The following is a 7,275-nucleotide window of genomic DNA, read 5'->3' as shown; positions in this document are numbered from 1 at the left end:
ATGTCACGGAACAACAACGGCTCTGTGTGAAAAGAGTGACATTCAGCACATAGTGTTTCTGACAGGAGGACACTGACTTCATGACTTGGAGCTACAAATGTGTCCCTCCAGCTGTTCTCTCTCTGCTTTAGCTCCTCAGAGCTCTGTGCTTTGTTTATTTACCGTTGAAGTTACCGTCAGTTAGCATCAGAGATGCAGCGATTGATCGGCCATGACCGCCGTCCGCAGATCAGACTGAGATATGCCGATTTTATGCCGGTCAAGCGCGCCACATGATCGGTTGCGTCACAACCGTTAGCTTACCTTAGCTTAGTTTAGCTTAGCTTAGCTTAGTTTAGCCTAATCCACCAGCTCAATCCGCTTGTGGAAGTGTGCTCACCTGTATGTGCGCATGTGTCTGCGTCCTATGTGCAGACTGTATGAAGTTACATTTAATCAGTGAATGATTTGCTGCCTGTCAAATAAGATAAATAACATAAGGCTGTTTAGTTTGTTTAATTAGTCAGCAGCTGTGGAATTATATAAGGGTACCTACGCACTGACATGATATAGAGCACATATGTACTCGATTGTATATGCTTACACTCAGAGAAAAAGGGAGTTTTTACACACACATACACCCTTACAGAGAGTTAGGGAGGATGTTTACATTACTGGAGCCCTTTTGTTATGGTGAAGGTGGACGTAAGATAAAGCATCCAACAGAGGGGGGATAGAGAGTGTTTCAGTCTTAAATAACAGTTAGACCAGGGGTGGGCAATTATTTTTTTGCGAGGGCCACATAGACTTCCATTAGAAAAGCAAAGGGCCACAAAACATACAAAAACATCTGAAGCTGAAGGTTTTTATTTCACTATATGAAGTCAACACTGACCTCATATATCAGCCTGTTCTTGTTTTGTAAAATGACATTTTCTGGTAAAATATAGGTTAAAATAAATAATGTGATATAACCACATAAATACATTAATAGCATAAATACTATAATCAGATATATGGAACTACTAAAGGCAACTAACTGATTAATAAAACAGCTTTTGATGTTATTATTCATATGTGACTATTGTCATATGACGTAGTTTATCTCAACCGCAACCGCGTTTCACCTTAAATCACCTATAATGTTTGCTGCGTTACCAGCTCTGTCTGTGCTGAGTTAATGTTCCATTATCAAGAACGTTGGTCGTCTTCTCTGTGAACATATCTGCGCTTATGTGTGTACGTGTGTGTGAACGCGGACGGGAGGAGAGAGAGAGTTGCGCGGAGTTGAATGAATGGAAAGATAGCGATATTATAAAGTCGCATTGGCGGAAAAAAGGCTCAGAATCACTGTGTGGCGGAGGGAGTTGATGATGTGAACCGGTCTGTGTGTTTACTGCTCTCTCCTCTGTCCTCTGTGTGTGTCCAGGTCCACTGAGTGTGTGCTGGTTGTATGTTGAAACACACTCCCGCACAGTGCAGAGCAGCAGATGATGTAAAGATATTTTTACAGAAGAAAACCATTAGAGTTCAAACTAATTTTAAAAACAATCCCAAAGCTCTGAAAGTTGGACAAGGTCTGAGCTTTTTAAGAGCAGATGACGATGTCGGCTGCAGCACCGCGGTAACATCTGAATGCGCCGTGGCGTTTCTTCTCGCTTTACCGTACATTTCAGCATAGTCGCGCAGCATTTTTAAAGTGTACACAGCGCGACCGTGTCTCTACAAAGAGTAGATGGGATGAAGCAGTACACCAGCGTGGAAGAGACAAGGAGGGTTGGAAAGACGTTATCGGTAATGCCGTGCTGACAGCTGACTTTTGATGCCTTCTTTTTTTTTTATTGTGTGTACGAGTCCGCGGGCCGCATTGAAGACGCAAGCGGGCCGGATGTGGCCTGCGGGCCGTACTTTGCCCAGGTCTGAGTTAGACGATACAGAAGTATTATAATTGGTAGGTGGGAATAACAGGGCAACATGTCCCAATATGGGAATACCAACGAAGGTCTTGAAAAACTGTTTATATATTATGCAAATGTAAATGTCCACTTTTCAATAAAACGAGCCTGTGTCCAGGGAGGGGCAGAACACTTATGGACGGGAGTGAAGCAGACTGAGAGGCCTGTGGTCACTAGGTGTTCTCCCTTTTGCAAAAGGTGAAACTACAAAACCCAGGGTATTTTCTTTCACTCAATGTTCTGATTACAGAAGATGGAGTCTGACAATCCGGGGTGACCAGGGAAGGTCACGACATTTTGGGGGCCCGTCCAGGATAGAAGGTAATTATATTTTTCTCAGATCCGTCAATTGAACACAGGGGTTGATTACGAACAGACAGAGGACACGTGGCGCGCCAACAATAAGGTGAGCAGACCATTTATATCTGCATTGACTACTCTAAAGTGTAACATGTCCCGAGTCTTAGTAGTAATCTGCCTGTAAATTATACGAACATTGACTGAAACAAAAAAAAAAAGAGGTTAAAGAATTCTTGTAAGAATAAAGATAAAGAATAAGAGAAAGGAAAAGGAAAAAAGGGGTTGCAAAATCCTGAGTGTGGCGACTCCACCGGTGCTCTGACGAGAGGCCGGAAAAGCTGGGTTTGAGTCCCGGGGCTTGAGGAACCCTAAATCACTAAAAAAAGAGAGAGGAAAAGAACAACAGGCAAACACATGGTATGAATGTTGGAATGACTGGAAACTGAAACAACGACCACACTAGTTAGGCGGAAGTTGTAGTAAGTCTGCAGGCTTCCAAATTACAGACGTATAAGATTCTGGTGTCGTGGAAGAGAGGCTAGTCTCAAATCCACTGGACTTAGTACTAGGGACACAGCGTGCCATATTTCTCAGTCGGCCTGAATCTAGACAGTGAAGAACACTGTTATAACTGTGAGCCGTCTAAAAGAGAGACGGCAAGAACAGATGAACTGTGAGTAGTCGGACCGGCTACAAGAACAGAGGAAAGTCCTGTAAGTTCAAAAGCACCCCTTACTGAGACACACAGCTGAGAGTGAAGCTGTAACACACACACATACTGAGCGCTCATATTATGGGTAATGCATGAATGAGAAATGTGGATGAGTGCCAGGGACGTGTGAGCTGAAGCAGCAGCACTGCTGGAAACCTAACTGGTGCTAACGTAAAGCAGTGGTCTGTTGAAGTAGGTTCACTCACGAACTGGATTAGTTTTTTCTTCTGATGTGTACATAGTTTGGTAGAGGACATAGAAACATTGTAACTGCAGTTTTGTAAATTTGAACTTAAACTATAGTTTTGTAATTCCTACGTGAGCACGAGATTAAGACTTTAATGACTGACGACATGGACTTAAGTGTGCACAGAGACATGACTGACGATGGGTGGGGTCCGCACAGCCCACTAAAGACGGTAGAAGAACAGCTGACGGTCTTAGGCGGAATACTGAACCAGACTTATGACTCTAAGACTGCAGCGGCAGAAGTGATTCTTATGAAGGATGCTGTAGATAAGTTGTTGGCAGAAAGATGTTGTGAAAGTTGATGGTGAAAGATAGAGGAAGTTTGCAGAAGGAGTTCCAGAGAAAAGGGGGAGAGAGAGTAATACTGATGTACATCAGTGTCCTCTTAGACAACATGGAAAAAAGACACCCGCAGTGCACACAACATGCAGGAATAGCTAAGCTAATTTAGAAAACTGAACACATGGTCATGGGACACCAGCTGTATGTACTCACAACACATAGTGTAGTCGCATATGTAAACTCAGAGACATTCACACTCACCCCACTGACACAGGAGGCGTATGGAGGGGACCGGATGGACGACCCATACTGCCACCTGGATTGAGACAAACTGCCATGGAAGAAGCACATGGGCTAGGCCATGTGGGGGTAGCTCAGATGTTAAGAAATCTGGAGCACTGGTGGCACCCCTACATGAAAGACATGGCTCAGTAATTTGAACATGTGATCAGTGTAATAAATACAATCCGAGACCAACCATCAAACCAGAAGCAGGACACTACCCACTAGAGGCCAAGACGGGCAAAGAAATCATCATTGACTACACTGACATGATTAACTCTGTGAGGGGATTCAGATACATTTTGATGTGTGTTGATGCATACTCAGGATGGCCAGAAGCCTGTCCTGCGAAAAGGGAGGACAGCAAAACTGTCATTAAATTTCTGATTAACACCTACATCCCTAGACATGGTTTTCCTGAAAAAATCAGATCTGACAATGGAACACATTTCAAAAATAAAGACCTCCAGCAGGTGGAGGCTATGTTGGGACTGAAGCATGCTTTTGGTACTGTTTATCATCCACAGTCTCAAGGAAAGGTGGAAAGGATGAATCAAACCTAAAACAAAAATTGGCTAAAATCTGTGCACAGACCAAATTTATATGGGTTCAAGTATTATCTATTGTATTGATGTTCTGGTAATAACGCCATATAATCTACACCCTATGAGCTTCTTACAGGTCGACAGTTTCCTGGACCAGCTGGCCGGCTGAGACTGAAAGAGTATGTAGTATGATATTAATATAAACCATAATGAATTTAAAGCTTTGGTGTTAGTATTTAGCCGAGTGGGTACTCCTGAGGGTCATCAAAAAGAAGTGGTTGGAGCCAAGGTGGACAGGTCCCTATCAGGTGACGGAACGCACCTCACACGCAGTTCGGCTGAGAGGAAAGGGGGACACCTGGTTCCACTGGAGCCAGTGCAGCTGCAGAGGAGCCTCAATGATCTCTACAGGACGTCCACGCTGATCTGAGGGCGCAGAAGTCTGAATCGGCTGATTCAGATACGGATCCTGTCACAAAAAGGGGCAGAATAATCCCCTGACAGGAATCCAGGATCCCGGGTAGTCTAACCCCAGGGATCCGAAGAAAGAAAACACATCCTGAGGGACGAGAGGACCAGAGAATCAGGCGGGGCGCTGGACGACGAGGCAGACGGACAGGAACACATACATGAACTGATAAAACACAATTTTGAACATTCTTACTGTAGGACAATTTTCATTATATTTGAGCTGTTAGGAGTATCTGGGGGCGGGAACGGTGAAAGACCGACCGATTAAAATACCCCCACATACTATGATGTATAACATGTATTTGTTTTCTTGTTGGGATAACCATATTAGGGTTGTTCATAATTTTTTTGATCTATTGGTTACACTGCGAGTTCCCTGGACAGAGGTATAAACTACATATTCATTTTTTATATTATTAATCTTTATACTGCTCTACTTGTTACTTATATTATTTTTATATTATCCTATTGGTTATAATCATGGTTGTGGTTCTATTCCTCCTGACGGTCTATGTGTTGTTACAGATGGGTCAACACACTGTACTATTTGATCCATGCACTAACTCCACTAATACTTCCCGAAACACAGAATGGCACATGGTTCCTTGTCTGTGCTGTGTTTGTAGGTCATGACCCCTGTTGGATGGTGGGATTTTGGCAAACACATAGTCTGCCTAATACAACCACCTCCACAATCCCAGAGAGTTCAGCAGTGCAGGGGAGCTTAGTGACAGGTAAGAATAATGCCAATTCAGGAGGGGTTGTTATTGTATCAGGAACAGAAGGTTTGTCTACTGATCAATGGTTTCAGGTTGCTACAGGAATAATTGGTTTTTATTAGCTGAATAGTCAGCTAATGCATTCCAAGTTGATTGTGTGGTCTGCTTGGGACCCAGACCTTTGTTACAGGTGGTGCCAGCTTCTCTGACCACCGACTGTTTTATACTAGTTATGGCTCGCTCGGTTTCCCCTAAAAAATGCATGGAATGGGATGTTATATTCCCCATCACCAAGCTATCTGAGAAACATCCTGTGTTTTCCACAGATGTTTCTTGTGTAAACCTTATGGTTACAGGTGCAAGCTTAGGACAGATTAACGAGACATGGTGAATGATCACTAACTTTTCACTAACTTTTTATTAGCTTTGAACACATGTTTACTGTTTACCTACGCGCTGACATGATACAGAGCACATATTTACTCGTATGTATGCTTTTACTCAGAGAAAAAGGGGGACTCTCTACACACACACACACACACATACACCCTTACAGAGAGTTAGGGAGGATGTTTATATTACTGGAGCCCTTTTTGTGGTGAAGGTGGACGTAAGATAAATCATCCAACATAGGAGGGAAACAGAGTGTTTCACAGTCATAAATAACATTATGATAATTAGTAGGTGGAGATAAAGGGGCAACATGTCCCAATATGGGAATACCAACGAGGGTCTTGAAGAACTGTTTATCTATTATGCAAATGTACCTCAACTTTCAATAAAACAAGCCTGTGTCCAGGGGAGGGGCAGAACACGTATGGACGGGAGTGAAGCAGACTGAAAGGCCTGTGTTCACTGAGTGTTCTCCCTTTTGCAAAAGGCGAAACTACAAAACCCAGGGTATTTTCTTTCACTCAATGTTCTGAATACAGGAGACGGAATCTGACAATCCGGGGTGACCAGGGAAGGTCACGACATCAGCCATGTTGGTCAGTTTGTAACTGGTATCTTTATTGGTTAAGAAGAAAATAATAAGTGTACTCAGTAACGAATTGTGGTGTTAAAAATAGTGAAGTACATTATTTTGTTACATTTGTACTTAAGTACAAGTAAAAGTACTGGCTTAAAAATAAAGTACAAGTACCCAGAAAAACTACTTAATTACAGTAACTTGAGTATTTGTAATCAGTTACTGCCACCCCTGGACACATGCAGTCCACCCCTGGACACATGCAGTCCACCCCTGGACACATGCAGTCCAGTGCAGTGAGGCATGCTCTGATCTGTACAATGGAGAAACCAAACAACTACTCCAAAAACTGGCCTTCAATGTTTGTCAAAGTTTGTCAAGATGCTTATGTTTAAGGCAAAAGCTGTGACCTTGTTCAAGCGTATTTTCGCTCGAAGCCGTGAACACGTGTTAATCAGACAGACGAGGTGGCCGAGTGGTTAAGGCGATGGACTGCTAATCCATTGTGCTCTGCACGCGTGGGTTCGAATCCCATCCTCGTCGTTTCATCTTTTAAGGTCAACGTCCTGACACAGGATCATCACTTGATGGTGTCATAAACATTCCAACTTAAGACAGTTTGGACAGTAGTACTGGTGTCCTATCTACACAGATCAGTCTATGGAGAAGTCCACAGTCTGTGCATTGGTCCAGCTGTAGGCATTAATGGAAAACCCACATTCAGTAGGTCAGGAAATGAGAATATGTGAAAAGGTTCAATATTGAAGACACCTGGAGCCACTCTAACCAGATAATGAACTCAAAACACCTG

The 7,275-nt window shown here is 43.2% G+C and overlaps 1 non-coding gene across 1 annotated transcript; it reads left to right on the top strand.

Annotated features, from left to right (window-relative positions):
- The first annotated feature begins 6,925 nt into the window (after positions 1 to 6,925).
- Positions 6,926 to 7,007, top strand: trnas-gcu (transfer RNA serine (anticodon GCU)). The gene has a single exon. It is a non-coding gene; the product is annotated as a tRNA-Ser (tRNA).
- Positions 7,008 to 7,275: the final 268 nt, after the last annotated feature.

This window comes from Parambassis ranga, unplaced genomic scaffold, assembly GCF_900634625.1.
Source record: "Parambassis ranga unplaced genomic scaffold, fParRan2.1 scaffold_21_arrow_ctg1, whole genome shotgun sequence".
Classification (NCBI taxonomy): Eukaryota; Metazoa; Chordata; class Actinopteri; family Ambassidae; genus Parambassis; species Parambassis ranga.
This window is presented reverse-complemented; position numbering and strand designations above follow the sequence as displayed.